At 38.9% G+C, this 20965-nt stretch overlaps 1 protein-coding gene across 3 annotated transcripts in view; it reads right to left on the minus strand.

Annotated features, from left to right (window-relative positions):
* SESTD1 (SEC14 and spectrin domain containing 1) overlaps positions 1-20604 on the minus strand; it is a 139156-nt gene extending 118552 nt beyond the window's left edge. For 2 of the 3 annotated variants that reach the window (XM_027589533.2, XM_027589535.2), the window contains exon 1: positions 20362-20484. The gene's annotated coding sequence lies outside the window, so the exon portion shown is untranslated. Of the gene's footprint in view, positions 1-8844; positions 8900-20361 lie in introns of all 3 variants that reach the window. The other variant, XM_027589534.2, reaches the window with a different exon arrangement.
* Between the last annotated feature and the right edge of the window lie 361 nt (positions 20605-20965).

Here is a 20965-nt window from a genome sequence, read left to right on the forward strand (position 1 = left end):
AAGATACAGAAAAACCACCTTAATAATATATGAGAACAACACACACACACAGGAAGTTAACTTAAAATATAACAATTACTGAGAATATAAACAACTTATATAACATAAATAAGGTAGCTCTTACAGGTATGTATCAAATTTTACAGCCTGATAATAAAAACTCTACCTCCTTCTGAAGTGGACATGAATACTGACCACCAAAAAAAAAAAAAAAAAAGTGATCCTATTGTAGGTCTTAAAGAAAGCAACGTATATTTCATGATATAAACACTGATCACAATTCTAATAAAACTGGACATTACTGGGGCGCCTGGATGGCTCAGTCATTAAGCGTCTGCCTTCAGCTCAGGTCATGATCCCAGGGCCCTGGGATAGAGCCCCACATTGGGCTCCCCGCTCAGTGGGAAACCTGCTTCTCCCTCTCCCACTGCCCCTGCTTGTGTTCCCTCTCTCACTGTGTCTCTCTCTGTCAAATAAATAAATAAAATCTTAAAAAAAAAAAAATTGGACATTACTAACAAAACCAAAAACAATCAGGGTATTAAATTCAAAATTTCAAAACTTTCTGGGGCGCCTGGGGGGCTCAGTCATTAACCGTCTGCCTTCGGCTCAGGTCATGAGGGATCGAGCCCCGCATCGGACTCCCTGCTCGGCGGGAAGCCTGCTTCTCCCTCTCCCACTCCCCCTGCTTGTGTTCCCTCTCTCACTGTGTCTCTCTCTTTCAAATAAGTAAATAAAATCTTAAAAAAACACACACACAAAATTTTAAAAGTTTCTACTACTAAACAATTCTTGAGTAAAACCAAAATTAGATTTTCAAAAAATAATATGAAATGATACATCTAATGCACTGAAAAGAGGAAAATCTGAAACTGTGAACATTTATATCAACAGTAAAAACAGTAAGTTCCTAGTTCAAAATGAACACAGTAAACCAAAGGAAAACACAAGGATGGAAATGGTAGATAAAAAAAGAATTAATGAGGCAGAGAATTAGAAAAAAAAAGTATATCTATTTCATAAATTGAAATCTTGGGGAATTTTTAAATTAAGAAAATAGACAAGATTAATCCAGAAAAAAAAGAGAAAGCACAAATATGCAAAATAAAGAGTAAGGGGAAAGAGATGCTTTCAAAAATATAAAAATATGTTACACAAGATTATTCACTACAGTACATACAGAATTGGAAAATACAATTGCAAACAACCTGCACGTCCAGAGGTAATAGTTAATTTTTTTAAAAGACATGTTTATTTGACAGAGAGATACACAGCAAGAGAGGGAACACAAGCAGGGGGAGTGGGAGAGGAAGAAGCAGGCTTCCCGCCGAACAGGGAGCCCGATGCGGGGCTCGATCCCAAGACCCTGGGATCATGACCAGAGCGGAAGGCAGACGCTTAACGACTGAGCCACCCAGGCACCCCCAGAGGTAACAGTTTAATAAAGAATTGATATATCCACACAATGGAGTACTATGTAGCTCTAAAAAAGAATGAAGATCTCTATGAAATAACATGGATATGCAGCACACACTGTTAAGTGAAAAAAGTAGTGCAAAATAAGGTCTGCAGTGTGTTACTTCTTATGTAATAAAGAGAAAAAAGAATATATACATTTATCTGTTCATTCTGTGCAAAGAGAAACAAAGGATAAATGAGAAACTAGAGTAGTTGCCTACAGAAAACAGGAGATTGGGTGCCAAACATGGGAGGTTCAAAAGGAGAAGAGATGATTCTGTGTAGTTCTGACTTTTGGAACCATGCTAATGTTTCACATACTCAAAAAAATATAACAAGATCAACAAGGATGAGAGGAAAAATAAACCCCAAAATAGAAATCAAAAAGAAAAAAAAGTCTCTAATAGTATTTCAAATGACAAACATACTACACTAAATGGGGGAAGGAGGGGAAGAACTAACCCAAATAACTTCCGAACATAGTATTTTTACTACATACTCTTCTCAGGCTGTAAACAAAACAAAACAAAACTGTAAATAAATACTGAACTCCAATAAATGAGTTTGTTTGGTTTTACAGTGTTAAGGATTAGCAATTCTGAATTACTTTCTGTGTTTTCTGGGATTGAGCAAATAAATAAGTAATGAGAGTCAGACTTCTCACTGTCAAATGGAGTTACAAATACGGAAGGGGGGAGGGAGTCTAGAATGAACCCCATAATGATGGCTGGAATACAAAAAATTAATATGTAATCACAGCTTTTAAAACATTTAGATATAGAGGTGTGTGTACATGTTCCTTAGCTCTGTCCACTGAGAAGGTTCTGATGATTAATTTTATGTGTCAATTTGACTAGGCCACAGAGTGCCCAGCTATTTGATTAAATATTATTCTGAATGTTTCTGCAAGGTTGTTTTTGACGAGATTAACATTTTAATCATAAAGCAGATTGCCCTCTGTGTTGTGGGTGACCTCATCCAATCAGCTGAAGGCCTGAATAAAACAAATAGACTGGCCCTTCCCTAACAGGACAGAATTCCCTAATAGACTGCCTTCGGACTTAATCTGCAACATCAGCTCTTCCTGCCTGATGGCTTTTGAACTGGATCATCCTTCTCCCTTGGTCTCCAGAGACAGCCACCCTACTCAGCAGGCTAGGCCTTAAGCCTCCAGTCACATGAGCCAATTTTTTATGATAAATCTCCTTATGCATATGTCCTACTGGTTCTGTTTCTCTGGAGAGCCCTAATACAAAGTCCTAAAATCAATAACATCTCAGTAGCAATGAGCACAGGTGCCTGGATCACGATTTCTAAATGCTATTCCCATTAAAAAAATCAGGAATCCTTGAAAAAATGGCATATTCCAAGGCCAGGTAGAGAAAATATAAGATGACTCTGGAAAATCTTGTTGCCAGAATATAAAGTGCTCCAAGATTTATAGGTACATGTTAGAAGGACACAGAATAATTCAGGTAAGAATTATCATTGTATGGTAAAACTCATGGGTAAAAAATTTATGAAAAATAAAATATTTAGAGATTCTCAAGGCGTCTCCCCTAAAGATACTTATTAGTTACAAAGGGGGGGGGGGTAAGTTTACAGTGGGGAAACATGGAAGACACCACCATATCCACACGATAATTTATATCACCAGTAATGGAACGACAATACCATGGGCCTCCAGATAAGATATACAGATACACTTCTGTAGTATTCCAGCCAAAACTGTATAACCTAAATCTAATCAAGAGGAAACATCAGAAAGATCCAAATGGTGCAATATTTCTACAAAACAACTGACATATATTCTTCAAAAATGTCCTATCGTGAAACACAGAGAAAGACCAAGGAAGTGTTCTAAATTAAAGATCTAAAAGGTATGACATGTGAAAATAATACACGATCCTAGACTGGAACCTATGCCAGGAAAAAAAAAAGTTTCTTATTTACTCAAAAGGAAGTTATAAAATTCAGCAAAATTTGAATAAAACCAGTAGACTGTTGTATCAATGTTAATTTCCTGATTTTGATTACAGTACTGTGGTTATATAAGAAAATATCCTTGGTTTTTGGGCGTGCACTCTGAAGTACTGAGGGGTAAAAGGACATAATATCTGCAATTGCTCTCAAATGGCTCAGAAAAAATATATATTCATTGCTTTATAAAAAGCAAATGTGATAAAAAGTCAACATTTGGTGAATTTGGGCTAAAGAGTACACAGAATTCTTTGAATTATTTTGCAGTTTTTCTGTATGTCTGAAGTTATTTCAAAATTTATTTATTTTTAAAGATTTTATTTATTTATCTGACAGATAGAGACATAGTGAGAGAGGGAACACAAGCAGGGGGAGTGGGAGAGGGAGAAGCAGGCCTCCCACCGAGCAGGGAGCCCAATGTGGGGCTCGATCCCAGGACCCTGGGACCATGACTGGAGCCAAAGGCAGACGCTTAACGACTGAGCCACCCAGGCGCCCCTGAAGTTATTTCAAAATTTAAAAACTGGGTAAAACTAAGTATTTGATAGTAAGTCTTCCTACATCATTCCCCAACATGTGTGCACCCACACACACATTAATATAAAAACCAAAACCAAAAACCAAAGAGAGACGTTTAAGTTATTCTTTTCCTATACCCTCTATACAAATGGCCACATAACCTGCCAACTCTACCCTCTTCTCTTCAACAGCGCTATTGGTTCAATTACTATATAACCTCCGAAAGATTTCACTACTTCAGAATCTCGTCTTTCGCACACTTGCAAAATTAACCACCTCATTACTCTATTAGAAAATCCTGAACAGTCCTCCAAGGCCAACTCTTCTGCCAGCCTTAAGTCTTTCCAGATCATACTCGTGACTCTCTCCACCTAATGTCCTTTTCATCAGCAAGAAACCAAGTGCAGTTCTCTGAACTTGTGATGCTGTTTCATTGTTAGTGCTCTAGCATATGCAGCTCTCTCTGCTGAAATACCCTTCTCTATCTAGTCAAAGAAATGCCCATTTATTCTTTAAATCTTACCTTAGCTCCGCCTAGTCTGTGAAAGCTTCCCTGACACAACACTCAATGTGACGATAAGTAACCATTCTCTCCCTTCTTAGTGTTACTATTTTATCTTCCTCCATCTCTATTATCTTATCACACAGTATAACTATCTCCCATTCTAGGGTGAATGGGGACTCAGTGACAGACGGGATTAAGTTATGCTCATTTGTTGAATTAATTTAGAATACAACAGGTCCTCAAACAGTGTTTATTAACATGAGTAATTACATATACAAATACACACAATGAGAATACAGGGTTAAAAAAAAAAGTTAAAAAAGCCTCAATCTATATGTTGTGAAGTAAAAGCCGAGAAAATAAAAAAGTAATCATAAAACTAATAAATATTTCACAGCGGAGATGACATGTGCTTTTGCTTGCTATTTAATATAAATTAGAACAAGCCCTAGATGTATGGGGATTTTTTTTCCATTTATCTCTGCAAAACTAATAACCTGATGTAGTTTTTTAGAATTTTTGTTTTCTATAGTTTGATGATTAAGAACACTTTGTTGTTCATAGGTCTTTAAATCATGAACTGAAACTAAAGTAAATTTATGTAAATGAAATAATAGGAAACCAAAAGTAATTTTACTTTCTAATAATTAAAGAATCACCCTTTTGGCCAAAGTACTTTATTTTTTTTTTTAAAGATTTTATTTATTTATTTATTTGACAGAGGGAGACAGCGAGAGCAGGAACACAAGCAGGAACACAAGCAGGGGGAGTGGGAGAGGGAGAAGCAGGTTTTCCGCCGAGCAGGGAGCCCAATGTGGGACTCGATCCCAGGACCCTGGGATCATGACCTGAGCCGAAGGCAGATGCTTAATGACTGAGCCACCCACGCGCCCTTGGCCAAAGTACTTTAAAAGCAGTAACTCCTGATTTAAATTCAACCCCATAAAAAATCTAAAAACTTCTTAATCTTATTTTCTCGATCTAAAACTAAACTGATTATATAATCTATCACAAAGAAGTTTAAAAAAAAATACTACAAATGTTACACTTGCACTCCTTTACAGTATACACATTACAGGGATAAATGAAACCACTTTCTAATTTTAAGAGAGAGATGCTCAAACTCCTAATGACATAATAATCCATGTTAAAGCTTCCATGAAAAAAATGCTGTCACATACAAATATGCAAAGTCATAACTACAGAAATTAGTACTGTTGTTGACATCCTTGCTATCTCCTTCGGGTCTTGATAAAAACCTTCTGGTTTTTCTAATAGTCACTCTCTGTCTTAGCATTATGAGGACCAAGCATGATCTGACCTTTGCTTACCCGGCCTTTCCTACATGTTTCTTCCATAGCCTATATTTCCAAGCACAAAATTTAGCATCTGTTATTAAAAGTATATGCTCCAGAAGTTCAGGCACTGGGCCAATTTTACTTTCCTTTGACGTTTACCCTTTCCCTACAAACAACAAGCACAGTGTGTGGAGCATAGAAGGAACTCAGTGAGTATAAGAGAAATGGCTGAATTAGTTTGAAGATATTTTAAGTGGTAATTTTCATTAAGATTTAGTTTATTTTCTTTAGGAATAAGGAAGGCGATTATTTTCCAGAATAAGCACTGATAATCAGACATGTGTGCCAAATATGGCAAAAGGCCTACTTTCAGTAGCAATAAACGGTACTTCAAAATCTCCCCTCAATGTCTGTAGAGACTTCCTCTACAACTGTTCACCAAAGACAAGAGTCCACGCAGGTTGCTACCTCTCTTGCCTACTAGAAGTACAGATACAACCATGGCAACAAGTTTTGAAATGATTCTGTAAGTATAACGACACTAATACACCCATAGGAAAGTGTTGGTATACTGAAAACGAATGCCTTTCCTGACCTTCCCTCAAGAGTCCTATGATCATGAGGCACCTAGGTGGCTCAGTGGGTTGGGCATCCGACTCTTGATTTCAGTTCAGGTCATGATCTCAAGGTAGTGGGATCGAGCCCCTCATCAGGCTCCACGTTGAGCGTGGAAGTCTGCTCATCCCTCTCTGCTCTACCCTTGCTCATGCGCATGTGCATTCTCTCTCTCTCTAATAAGTAAATAACATCTTTAAAAAAAAAAGTCCTATGATCATGAATTAAATTCCTTCAAAATTCTTATATTCCATAAAAATATATATTAAATAAAACATACCTACAGCATACACTATATTTAGAAAAACAGAAAATCTAACAAGTAATTTGACAATAATCCAATAACATTCTCACCATAATGCATTAAAATTTTCTTAATATAAACTACAGCTCTTGAAATAGTCCCCTCACAGTCATGCAAGTTTCTATATAAAACTAGAAATTTATTAGCAAATTACTAACTGTAGAACAAAGTCAGTGTCATCTTATAAATTCTTTGTGTATCTTGCTTATAAAGGTCATACATAACAAAGCAAACTAAGTGTCCCAAAAATAAAGAACAAACTGGAGCGCCTAATTTCTTCTTCCTCAGAGGAAAGGCTTTGTTGTCATAAAAGTTAATTGAATTCTTGTCTTTGATCCTATTTTTTTCTCTAGTGTTCTCTATTAACTGACCTCTTTTTTCTTTCTTCCTCTAACTTGTGTTTTTTCCTTAGCCCTAACTCCTTTTATTATTGAAACTTAAAGTCCCCTCAACCTCTTAAGTTAAATACACTAACCACTTAGATGCTACATGTCTACCAAATTTATCATAAGACATTTAAGAGTGCCACATTTACTAATCACTGCCAATGTCTGATTGCTCTAGTAGCACATTCCTTTTTTACAACTAGTTAAGGTACTATATTTTTACTGTGAATCTCAGTGCTTGACAAAAAATAAATACTCAGGGGCGCCTGGGTGGCTCAGTCGTTAAGCGTCTGCCTTCGGCTCAGGTCATGGTCCCAGGGTCCTGGGATCGAGCCCCGAGTTGGGCTCCCTGCTCGGCGGGAAGCCTGCTTCTCCCTCTCCCACTCCCCCTGTTTGTGTTCCCTCTCTCGCTGTGTCTCTCTGTCAAATAAATAAATAAAATCTTTACAATAAATAAATAATACTCAAAGTCAGATTAGTACTATAAATTAACAATCTATTTAAATAGACTATATAATAGAATGTTGTATTATCTGCAGTGTCCCTACAACCTCTTGTAAAAAAAAAAATCAATAATTTTTTAGAAATTTTAAGTTATCTAAAGAAATACTTTTTTCATAAAATGTCTTCCCTTTGCAAATCAGATCATATTTCATACAATGCTTTATACTACAATCACAAGGGTGAGTCATTTGTAGGATGTACAATAGGGCAATAAGGTTTTTAAAAGTCCGCTAAGGTAAAAACACAGAAAGACAAAGTTCAAAACTGCACAGCTGGAAGCATTCCAGAATAGAACCTTAAAAGTGACTGAAACCACTGATGCTCACTTGTATTTTTTGATAGTATCATTCTAGACCTGTGGTTCTCAATCTGGCTACATATTAGAATCACTTGGGGAACTTTCAAAACAATATCCACTCCAGGTCAACTGAATCAGAATCTCTAGGGTTTGAACCTAGGCATAGGAACTGTTTCAAAGCTCCCCAGCTGACTATAATGTGCAATTAGAATTCAGAACCATTAGTCAAGACTCCATAATTATTAACAGAATAAAATATTAAGGTATCATTTAGGACTAACAACATTTTATTCTTAAAGAACTATCATTCAACTAATTTGTCTTTAAATTAATCTAGCAGTATGACAACGCTTAAGTCCATTACTCAACAAAAAGGAGGTCCTCCACTAACATTTGCTGGTGATGCAGATATTTTTAACAATTAAAACGATGATTATTTTAGAAGGAATATGGGGCTACTATAATACAAATATATTATTTCAGTATTTTACAGTAATTCTAGGTCCAAATTCTCCAGAATAGTTGATGAGTCAAATACCTAATAGCCTGCAAGTTACAAGGTTATAGGAAATACCTTGAGAGGAAGAACTGGGGCATTTCAGGCAGAAGCATAAATTGATCAAGGCCACGATATAAAGACAGTACAAGTGTAGAATCCATACAGAACAGAGGAGGAAGTTCAGTGCGATGGAGACTAATAGGAATAGTTACATATGGAAGAAAAGCTAAAACTGTGTACAGACTGAGAAGTCTCTGAATGACAGACTCATTTGTCTGTCCCTGTTGGACTAACTAAAAAAGAATGACACGGTGTTCCACTTCTGACAAGATGGGAGTATTTGTCTCATTCCTCCCACTAGGTACAACTGAAAACCCTTATACATAAAACAAACCTAAGAAGTCTGTGAAAGGTGGAGAGAGGAAGACAGACTGGCTAGGGACCTCAGGACCTGAGGAACAACTCAGTGGTGAATTACCTGGGTTTTCTTTTGTCTTCATGTATCTCACGGCTGGAGCTAAAATGCTGGCTACCTGCAAACACCAACAGATCAAAATTAAAAAGGCCCCAACAAAGGCTTGCTCTTTTCAGTCAAAAAGACAAAGAAAGGGCAGTCTAGCAAGACACAAAACTTTTAGATAATAACTGCACTACTCTAGCTAAACACCACACAAAACACCACACAAAAAAGTGACCCCACTCTTACCCATGTCAGCAAAGCCTGAGTAAAGAGGCTAGACGTCCACCCTCAGGAGTATATAACGAAATGGACCTAGAACCCCAAAGCAGGGTGGTGTCACAGATAGCCAAGAAGGGATCCCAGACTTTCATCTGAGAACAAGCCCTCATCCTCCAGTACCTGCCATCCCCGTATGTAAGGGAAAACCACATAGAAAGCTGTTAGAATTAATTATCTGATAAAGATTTTAAAGCAGCCATAATAAAAATATATCAATGAGCAATTATGAACATGCTTGAAACAAACGAAAAACTAGCATCAACAAACAAAATCTCAGCAAACAAAGAGAAGATATAAGAACCAGATGGAAACTTTTGAACTAAAAGATACAGTAACTGAATGAAAAATCTCTTCAGATGGACTCAAGGCAGAATGGTGGGGACAGAGGAAATAATCTCTGAACCAGAAGAAAAAGAATATAAATTACCCTTGTCAGCAGGGAGGCTGCTTCTCCCTTTATGCTCTCCCCACCCCTCGAATAAATAAAAAAATCTTAAAAAAAAAAAAAACTTTTTAAAAAACAATTACCAAGACACCACACTATCACATCAAAAGAGAGGCCAGAAACTTAGTGACCCACTTCTTGCAACCATAGAATTATAGTGTTAATCTTGCCTAGATCCAAACTATTCCTTATCTAGTTATTGTAATTATTTTCCCCAACATTTTTTATCACTTTCCAGCAGATGAAGCCCAGGTTACTTCACAAGCATCATCAAAATCTAAACTCTTAAATGGCTCAATAAAAAGATGCTCAAATTAATTCATAATAAAAGTAGGCACCAATCGAATGGCAAAGATCAAATAATTTGGTAACATGGATACAGAAACACAGATGCTCTCATGTATCTTTGATGAATATGCAAAATGATAAAACCTCTATGGAAGGCAAATGTGGCAGTAGCTATCAAAATTACAAAGGCAAGTAACCATTTCTAGAAATGTATCTTATGGTATACCTACCTGCCCCACCACTGTGTATGAAATAACATATACAAACTTATTCATTGCAGTATTATTGTAAGGACAAAAAAGTGAATAATAGCAAACACTTATCTAGCACTTAATATAACGTGAGACACTGTTTTAAGCACTTACATATTTTCTCATTAAATCCTCCCAACAATCCTATAAGGTAGGGTGCTATTAACACCCCCATTTTACAGATGAAGAAACTGAGGGGCCAAGTAAAAGTAGCCCAAGATCACATAACTAATGTAGAGCCAAGATTTGAACCTAGGTAGTGTTAGGTCTGGAGCCTGCTTTCTTAACTGATATGTTAAATCATCTAAATATAGATCAATAGGAAAATAGCTGAATAAAATAAAATATATGGTACATCCATCTTAAGGAATACTACATTTTATTTTTTTTAAAGATTTTACTTATTTATTTGTCGGGGGGGGAAGCACAAACAGGGGGAGCAGCAGCAGAGGAAGAAGCAGACTCCCCGCTGAGCAAGGAGCCCGATGCATGACTTGATCCCAGGACCCTGGGATCATGACCTGAGCTGAAGGCAGACGCTTCACTGACTGAGCCACCCAGGTGTCCCCGGAGTATTACATTTTAATCTCTACACCCACTGTGGAGCTGGAACTCACCACCCTAAGATCAAGAGTCGCATGCTCTTCCCAGAGTCAGCCAGGCCCCCCATCAAGGGTATTACATTTTTAAAAAAAAAAGTCCTTTACTTCTCCCTCCAATTTTGAAGGTAGATTGAACTCAGTGACTCACTTTGAAAAATGAAGTACAGAAAGGGAAAAACAGTAACACTACATTGAAGAAAACTGGCAAACACTACCTTAACCAAGGTTAACCAGGTTAACCAGGTTAACATCACGAGATGTCAAGGAAATATCAAGTACTCCCTCACATGACATGATGAGAAGGGCAACTCAACTTTCTGTCTTATTCCCAGAAAGCTATAGCCCCATTCTAATCATGAGAAAAACATCAGACAAACCCAAGTTGAGAGATATTCTATAGAATATCTGACCAGCACTCCTCAAAAAAAAAAGGGAGAAACTGTCAGAGGAGACTAGGGAGACAAGATAACTAAATGCAATGTGGTATTCTGGATGAAATCCTGGAACAGAAAGAAGACATTAATGGAAGAACTGGTGATACCCATATAAAGTCTACAGTATAGTTAATAATGTACTGATGTTCAGTTTCCCATTTTGACAAATGCACCACAATAAGATAGTAACATTTGAGGAAACTGAAACTGGGTGAGGTATATATAGGAACTTTCTGTACTATTTTGTGCAACTTTCCTGTAAATCTAAAATTATTCCAAAGCAAAAGGTTTATTTTTTTTTTAAGATTTATTTATTTTAGAGAAAGAGAGCTGGGGGGGGGGGTGGAGATGGGCATGGGGAGGGGCAGAAGGAGAGGGAGAGAGAGTCCTAAGCAGACCCTGAGCTGAGCATGGAGCCTGACTCAGGGCTCGATCCCACAACCCTGAGATCACGACCTGAGCTGAAACTAAGAGTGGGAGGCTTAACCAACTGTGCCACCCAGGTGCCCCAAAAGGTTTATTTTTTAAAAAGAATAAAATTCTTTGTGTATTGATATGAAAAAAATGTCTAAGAATGAAAAATGTAAGGTGCAGAATACTGTATATAGTATGGAAGAAGCAGTTACATACATAGGTACAGAAATATTTATTTGTGTAAAATGGACAGGAAAACACAAATGTATACATAAAATATTTCTGTAATGATCCAAATCTGGTAACACGGGTTGACTCAGTGGAGGAGAAAACTCAGTAGTTGAGAAACAGGAATAAAAGGAAGACTTTTTAATGTGTCTTTTGGTACCTTTTTAATTTTGAAATATATGAATGTATTAGCTACTCAAAAAATAACTTTTAAAATGAAAAGGATAACAAAGACCTGACCTAAAGCAAAACCACTGGAAATAATATAAGGAATTAATTAGAATTTTAGGAGATAAAAAAGTCTAATCACCTCCATCTAACTGTTAAGACTATCACATTCCCTTCCTCACTTTTTCCAACAACCTAATTTTTCCTTAATGCACTGAAGACATTTTATTCTAGATGAACCAATCTGACTGCCAACTTCAACAATTTACCAACTTGTTCCTCAAATCTACATCTCTCCCAGCCAAACCTAGCTCTAAACTTAAAAAGCTACCTACCTATTGTGCTATTCAGCATTCTGTGTGTTTTTTCTATAAAAGGGATGGCAAATACAGGCACCTGTGCCATCACCACTCCTACACCCATAACAACACTGCTCAGTGATCACAGTGGTCTTTCCCACTAAATCTGCACACTGCCTCCAACTACTCCTTAATGTAATGTTCCACAAAGCCACCATCAATCAAAGCTAGCCCATGAATAAAACCTATTTGCCACATCTGGTCTCTACTATATTAATCTGTTTACCTTGATATGTTCCTCCATGAATTTCATGTATATTTATTTTTGTATACACCACTATTTTGCTCTGAAAATGATTAATAAGACTTACAAGAATACATGAACTATAAAAAGTTAACAAATTTAAAAAAATAATAGGAAAAAGAATAAAGAAAACACCAAAAACCGTGCCAAGAGAAAGACCAAAATAAATGTACAGCATAAAATCACTATGCCTGCTCTGGAGTGGGCCACAAATCTGGCTTTGGCTTTCTAGTAGCCATCACAAAAAGGGAAAACCCAGTCCACAGTCCAGGAGATAAAACAGAAAAGTACTCAGAAGAGGAACTATTCTGTGTACTCAGACCAAAGAGTAATTTTTATAAAACAAAGAGAACACTATAGAATGAACAAGATATACAAGATACACTACCAGTTTTCAAAGAATTTGGATGTTTGTGATAGTGCCCATCAGGAGATACCTATGGTATCTTACCAAAGCGCAATGCAGCAAAATTGATTTTACAAAGAGCAGGCACAAGCTTTAAGAACTCACTCTGTCCTTTTACTTTGTTTCTTCCTTCAGTGCCTCCCTAAGTATAAACTCTTTGAAGACAAGAACCATATTTTCTAACACTTACATATAGCTCATGACACTTTGTACTGGGTTCTGCCAAAAAGAAGCATTCAGTATGAGTGAGAATTTACATAGCACAATTCAAACCTACTCTGATAAAAATTCTCTAATAGGAATTCCCACTGCTACCAAATAGAATAGAAATGATAACTGAAGCTTCAACAGACAGAATTTCTATACTGTTATTCAGTCACAATTTAATTTGTAATGTCCCAACAGCATTTTTTTTTTGCATATCCCTAGCACAAAGCTAACAAAAAAGCCAAATCAATATCACTGACTCTGATCAAATAAAATGAAACTCACAGCAAAAGCTTTGGCAACCCCTATCAAAGGAAATACAGTATTACTACCTTTCAAGAACATAATCAATAGCTCTTTATAAACCAGCTGACAAAGGCAGGTTCATTTTTTAAATGACTCTGCAAGTAGACAATGAATTATAATGCAGATTTTCTCTACTTCTTTCCAAGAATCTGTAGTTTCTGTAAATGCCAAACTGCCAGAGAACTCTATTTCCCAGCTCTTCCATACACACACACACGCACACACACACACACCACTATCAAACAGGCTTATAGTTCCCTGTATGACCATTACCTACCCCTTCTCCCTTACCTGGTCAAATTGGAAATGCAATGAAGCCTAATGAATTATTTAGGTAAAATGATTACGAACAACACAAGTATTAAAAAACTTAAATTACTACTCTCAAGGATAGGCATTAGGATACATTAACCATCCTATATTTGTATTTTATTAATGGAAATCATTAATAAATAAGTAGTCTCATCCTATACTAGTCGAAATTTTTTTTAATACATTTGGTATTTCAGTTTGCAGTATGCTCCTCATTTGGAATTCTCTGTACACAGGGGCACACCCTATCATCCCCAAGAGAGGATAGCTGTACCAAGTGAAAGAACATGGACAGGCGTGGAGGGTGGGGAGTACCTTCAAATGGATGTCAGAAAATCCAATTCCTGCACCTTTGTTTCATCTGTTAAGATGGGAAACGACCGTCATCTCTATTTGATAGAATTACTGGAAGGATTAAATGAGGTTAAGATTTGTAAACTCCCTACTAAATGCATATAAAATAGATGCTCAATATGTGTTAGTTTTTCTGCTGTTTTTTTATAGGTAAGGAAACAGCTGAGCAGACTTGTCCAAAGCCAATGGCTAGTAATTGTGAAACACAGGCTAAAACTCTAAGGGCCTAATGTTTTTTCCAGTACACCAAGCAGCATTCAAATAGCAGAACCCAACACCTCATGTTTGTCACAGATGGTCATACAAAGAAAAAAATTAACAGTTTGAACACCTGTTAGATGCTGAACGCTATACTAATCTCTTTCCTAATACTACCCTATAAAGTGAGTGTATTTATCCCATTTTGAGAGAAATTATTAACTTGTCCAAAGTCACAAAGTTAGTAAGTGATAAGGCATGATTAAATCAAGTGTGTTTACACCATTACTTTTCCCTACTAAGCTGCCTCAAAACCGTGCCAAGTATTTACAAATCACGGTCTACCAAATCAAATTCTAAATGGCCTGGAAATTTTTATAGAGCCTTCTCTTTTTTTTCAAGATTTATTTATTTGGGGGGGGCAGAGGGAGAGGGAGAGAATCTCAAGCAGACTCCCTGCTGAGCTGTAGCCTGCCTGCCCCATGGCCCCAACACGGGGCTCAATCGCAAGATCCTGAGATCATGACCTAAGCTGAACCCAAGAGTCAGATGCTTAACCGACTGAGCCACCCAGGCGCCCCTAGATCCTTCTAATTTATTAGTGGAAACCATGCTAGCTCCACCATTCCTTCTCCTTAAATTTGTTCTTCATTGGCTAAAACAATTAATGATAACTTCAAATTTACATTTGTATAGCATGTTACAGTTTAGTATTACAGATTTGTAAATTTTTATTAGATACAGCCACTGAGGTTTTTCACATATTAGCTCACATCTCATTTAATACTTTCGAGACTCTAATGAGGTAGGGATTATTACATTTCACAGAAAAGAAAAAAAAGTTTGAAGAGGATAAGTAACTTGTCTAAGGTTATACAACTAGTAAGTGTAGGGCTTTACCCTGGATCACTCTAAGAGAAAAGTACATATACTCCTGCATCCACTGATCCAGCTAATCATTTGCTTTTCTCAACTTACTCATCAGAGCTGGGGGAAGGGAAGTGTGTGTTTGCGTGTGTGGAAGGATTCTTTCACCAAAAATGTAATGGAAAATAAGAACCAAAACTTGATAGAATAAATAAAAAAAGGAAAAATTTGAAAGGTTGCGTCAGATCTCATCCCTCCCCCAAGGTTATCAGGAATTTCTAATAAATGCTTATAGGGCAGACATTTTGACACTATTCTAGAACACAGGGGGAAAAAAGGAGTATTTCCCAATTCATTCTTAGAGGCTGGCTTAATCCTGATACCAAAACCAGGCAACAATAATAAATATTACATTTATCATTTGTGACTATAAATGCTAAAGTCTTAATACATTTAAGTTAAAAACAAAGGAAATGTATAGTATGATCCCATCTGTAAAGGAAAAACCACTGTGAATGTATGTATATAAGTATGGTCGGATATGTAAATGCATATTTATACATATGTACACATAAATCAAAGATACAGATGGAAATATAAACCCTAAACTTAATAATGGTTACCTGGGACAGGAATGATCTTGGGTGTGAAGGAAGGGAAGGGGACAAGAAGTAAAGGGAGATTTTCAGCTTGTATTGAATATACCCACATATTATTTGAATTTTTATAATGAATATGTATCATGTTTGCTATTAAAATATACAAATGAAAAGCACAGCCTAAATACTCATTTGCTGTTATCTCCACTATTTGTTACAATGAAAACTAATCCTTTTATTCACTCATTGGACATTCATTTATTTAACAAACATTCAGGGTGTAGCTCCTAAGTATGGGCACTGAGCTAATAAGCACTTGTGCCAGCCACCAGGTACTTTTATTTTTTTAAGTAAACTCTACCCCCAACAAGGGGCTTGAATTCACGACCCCGAGATCAAGAGTCACATGCTCTACCAACAGAGCCAGCCAGGCATCCCTAGAGCCTATTTTTTTTTCAAAGATTTATTTATTTGAGAGAGAGACAGAGAGAGCGTGTGTGCGCGGGGGGAGAGGCAGAGGGTTAGAGAGAGAGAGTCTTAAGCAGCTGAGCATGGAGCCCAAAGCAGGGCTGCATCTCACGACCCTGAGGATCACGACCTGAGCCAAAACCAAGAGTTGGACTCTTAACCAACTGCGCCACCGAGGCGCCCTGTCTACAGCCTATTTTTTTAAAACACAGGATGGAAAAACAGTTACTTCCTTCCATAAGATAGAGTGTTGAATTTTAAATTAAGTTCTAATTTTTATCATTTATTTTTTTTTTAGGTCATGTGTCAGGGTAAGAAATACTCTTTTTCTGGAATTTGTACTGCCTTTCTTCTAAAAAAGAGTAACAGATAATTTTTACTGGGTTTTCTTGGGGGGGTGTTAAAAAAATTCATTTGTATTCAGCGTGCTGGGCACTATGTTGGACAATGGACATGCAAAGATGAATAACTACCATATGGCCTCTACCTACCCTCTAAGGAGCTGATAATTTTGCATACCTATGTCTGATACAGAGTTCCACATAAAAACTGAAATATGTACCTTAGTAATCCTGCACTTCAAAATGAAAACTGGCAAACTGCCCTACTCAAAAATAAAAGTTAATTTCAGTTTCATTCGGAATTTTAATGTTTATGAAAAATGTGAAATTATTCAATTATTTTAAGATAAAGGGAATAAATTAGTGGGAAAATAAAGAACATGGAAGCTGCAGGGTAATATAAAACACAATGTCTCAGTGAAAAGTGGGTTCTAGGATTAGCTAGCTATGCTACCAAGAAGGTATGTTACTAGGTTTAATCGTTCTGACTACTTCCCTAGAGGAAATATGAAAAGCATATCTACCTTATTAGGATAGGAGAAAACAAAGAATTTATTTTAAAAAGAATAACAAAGTCTGGTGAATATGAGGCAGTATGGCCACCTGCTTTTCGTTGTTTGGTCTGCTTTTTATTTTCCCCCACTTTGTCAATAATTAGCCAAGTAAATTTGCAAACACAATTTAACTTCTTTATGCCTTTTGAGGTGAAAAGAATGCAGGAAGCACAGTTAGAAGACCTGAGTTTATATTCAAACCCTACTAACTCTGTAAGGTTAAAAAAAAACAAGCAAATTATTTAACCTCTTTGCACCTTAGCTTCCCAGAAGTAAAATAGGAATAAACCTAACTTATAGAATTATTTCAAAGACAAAATGAGAAAATACATGTGAAAACATAAAGTTAGAAACTATTATAAATTAGACATTTTTCTGAAGAAGATAAACAAATGACCAATAAGAACATGAAAACATACTCAACATCATTAGACCCTGGGGAAATGCAAATGAAAACCACAATGAGATACCGCTTCACACCCACCAGGATGCCTATCATCAAGAAGACAACATTAACAAGTACTGGAGAAAATGGAACCCTCATACTTTGCTAGTGGAAATGTAAAATGCTACAGCAGCTATGGAAAATAGTTTGGCAATTCCTCAAGAAGTTAAACAGAGTTATCATACGACCCAGCAATACCACACCTAAGTATACGCCCAAGAGAACTGAAAACATATGTCCACACAAAAACTTGTAAATAAGTGTTCATAGCAGCATTACTCATAATAGCCAGAAAGTGGAAAGAACCCAAATGTCCATCAACTGATGAAAGGATAATCAAAATGTGGCATATCAATATAAGAAAGATTATTCAGCCATAAAAAGGAATGAAGTAGTGATACATGCATAATATGGATGAACCCTAAAACTACTATGCTAAGTAAGACACAAAGGGCCATATATTTGTATGATTCCATTTATGTGAAATGTCCAGAACAGGCAAATCTCTGGACAGAAATTATATCAGTGGTTGCCAAGTGCAGGGGAGGAGGAATGAGAGTGACAGGTAAATGGGTATCAGGGTTTCTTTTCAGCATGATGGAAATGTTCTTGAACTGGTGATGTTTGCACTACCCTGTAAATATACTAAAACCACTGAACTGTACATGTTATAAGAGTGAATTCTACAGTATATGAATCATACCTCAATAAAAAAAATTATTATAGAAATGTAAGTTTCTGCTCCTTTTCATTAGTCAAAATGCTACTTTTCTCAAGAGGTTGTTCCTATAGTCTGTAACAGCTATAAAAGCTCTTTGAAGTTAGATGTTACCAGGATGAATGGTATTTTGGGTAAAGTAAAACTACTAATTATGTTAGAGAAACTTTCTATGGATCAGATTAATTTGGTATAATTTTATTTCTTCAAAAGAAAAGTCCCTATTAATAGGAAGTTTGTTTTTAAGGACTAGAAAGAGCTTCAAGGAGTCTTTACAGAGTACACCAAGGGGAAAAAAAAAAATAGGCCAGAATGTAACACTCTTTCCTGCTTTTTTAATTAGTGGACATCTACTTTTCAGATATGGCCTTACCCACTGATCAACTAAAACCCAAGTAGGTGGAACTTTGCAACCGCTACCACATTCCATGCTCCAATCTGCGGTCACTTTGCTAAATCCACCACCAGCTCCTATCTCCACTACTCTTTCCTATTATTATTTTCAGGGCTTACAATGCTCAACGAACTCTAAAAGTAATCAATTCATTCCCTAATGTTGGGGAATTTATAGAGTAAGGCCCAAATTTTAAGATTAAATTTCGTCTAGATTACTTGATTAAATACATAGCAAAATGATTTCCTCAAGTTTGGGATAGAAAAACAATTCTATAGAGTTGTGTAATGCTTTCTAAGTCATTTGGGAATTTTTTCATGTATTGGGTCATGGGGTAAAGACAGTCACCAACTTTTGTCCACAGAAATTATGTATAAAAGCTTCCTGGTTCTAGAACAAAGAAGCATTTTATTGCTCAAAGCAAAAGACATTTTCCTTCCATTTAGTATTGTTATACTAAAATAGCATACCAATGACACCAACTAGGTAACAGCATGACCAAGGTATGTGAACAAAAATAAATTGTTCTTTGTTATGTATTCTTCCTTGCGGGGGCGGGGGGGGGAGAAAAAAGTTTTTCACACCTAAGAAAATAAGCCAAAATCAAGCCAAAGAAAACCATATGGATTAATATTTTCCAAAATGGGGGTATTCTGAGTGGCAATTTTGAGAGTTTGCCAACCTTTGCCAGGATGTGTAGCGGGTGTATTTGGCACGGACAAAATGTGCAGAAACAGGTGACCTGCCAAACAGCTGCTACAGAGTTACTCCCTCAACAGCACTTCCAACTTCTGGGCTGATATCTGTGTATGAAAGATGTCAAAGCACCAAGAAAAGCACTTGCTGTCAGAGCAGCATCAAGTCCATGCATCCCACCGTGCATCCCAGCGTGAAATCCCACCCGCACCCTCTTGAGCCGGCCAGACCGCGGCTCTTTTCTACTATCAGTCTACCTAACATATAAAAAATAAATACATAACGACAAATCCTTGCCAACCCTCTCTTCCTTCCCTTTGTGAATCCTCCAAAGGCTGGAGGGATGTTAACATCCTGCAGGCCCGGGGGAAAGCCAAGCCCCAAGCCGCGAGGCAGGCAGTCAGGAGCCTCCCCGCAGCCCGGGGGCCTCGGACGGGAGTCCCCCACCCACCGGGCAAGGCTGGTCACCGGCCACACAAAGAAGCCCGCCGCCGGAGCTAGACGCTGGGCTCGCCCGGGGGCCGGGCGCCGCCGCATGTGGTGCCTGCACGCCCGGAGGACGAGACCCGATGGAAAATAAGGATTAACGCCCAAACCTGTTGCATTATGCGGGTCCCTTTCACCCAGAAATGAACAAGGGCGCTCAGGGGTAAAAACCAGAGCAGCCCGGGCTCTGCGGGCCGCGGCCGCACCCGGCAGGCAGCGCGGAGGCAGAGGCCACCCGCGGGGCTCCCACCTCAGGCGCTTTGTCTGCGGTGGCGGCGGCAGCGGGGCGCGGGCGCCCCTCCCTCAGCCGTGCGGCTCCACAGCCCCGCGGCCCGCGCCCAGGAAGAAAGCCGGGCCCGCCGCCGCCGCCGCCGCCGCCTCCACCTCCACCCGCCCGCGCTCGCCACCCGGCCGCGGGGCCTGCGCGCTCCTCCCGCCCGGGCCGCCTGGGCCGCGCGGCGGCCACACTCACCTGGCTGGCGCTGGCGCGGGCTGCCGACACCTCCGGGGTTGCTGGGGAGGACGCGGGGACGCGAGCGAGGCGCGGACGGAGGCGGAGGGCGAGGCGGGAGGAAGGCGGGCTGGGGGCGGAGCGGGCCTGGACGGCGGCGGCGGCGGCTACTCCAGCCACTCGCGGCAAATCGCGTCCCGGCCCTTCCGTGCGTCAGGCAAGGGGCGGCGGCGCGGGCGGCCCGGCGACCTCCCCGCACTCGCGGCCCTCCCCGCGTCCGCGCGACCCCGCGCGCGCGCGAGTAGCGGCGGCGCAGCGACCCCGCCCGGCGCGGAAAGGGGGCGGAACGGGGAGTTCCACAGGGGCTGCGGTGGGGGCGGGGCGAGGAAGGGGCCTTCGACTCACCCCTGGCAGACCCTGCGAACCTCGGCACGCGGGGGGCTCCGCGCTTCCCAGCCCGCAGCGGTGTGGGTAATGAAAGGAGCACCGGACCTGAAGTCAGGAAGCGCGGGCTTAAGGAAAGACCCCGCTACTTGACGTCTTGCAAGTCGTTTGTTTTCTCTGTCCTCATCCTGAAATACGTAGGTTTGAGTACATGGCCTTCAAGATTTTCCAAAATTTTGGC

Source organism: Zalophus californianus, chromosome 3 (genome assembly GCF_009762305.2).
Source record: "Zalophus californianus isolate mZalCal1 chromosome 3, mZalCal1.pri.v2, whole genome shotgun sequence".
Lineage (NCBI taxonomy): Eukaryota > Metazoa > Chordata > Mammalia > Carnivora > Otariidae > Zalophus > Zalophus californianus.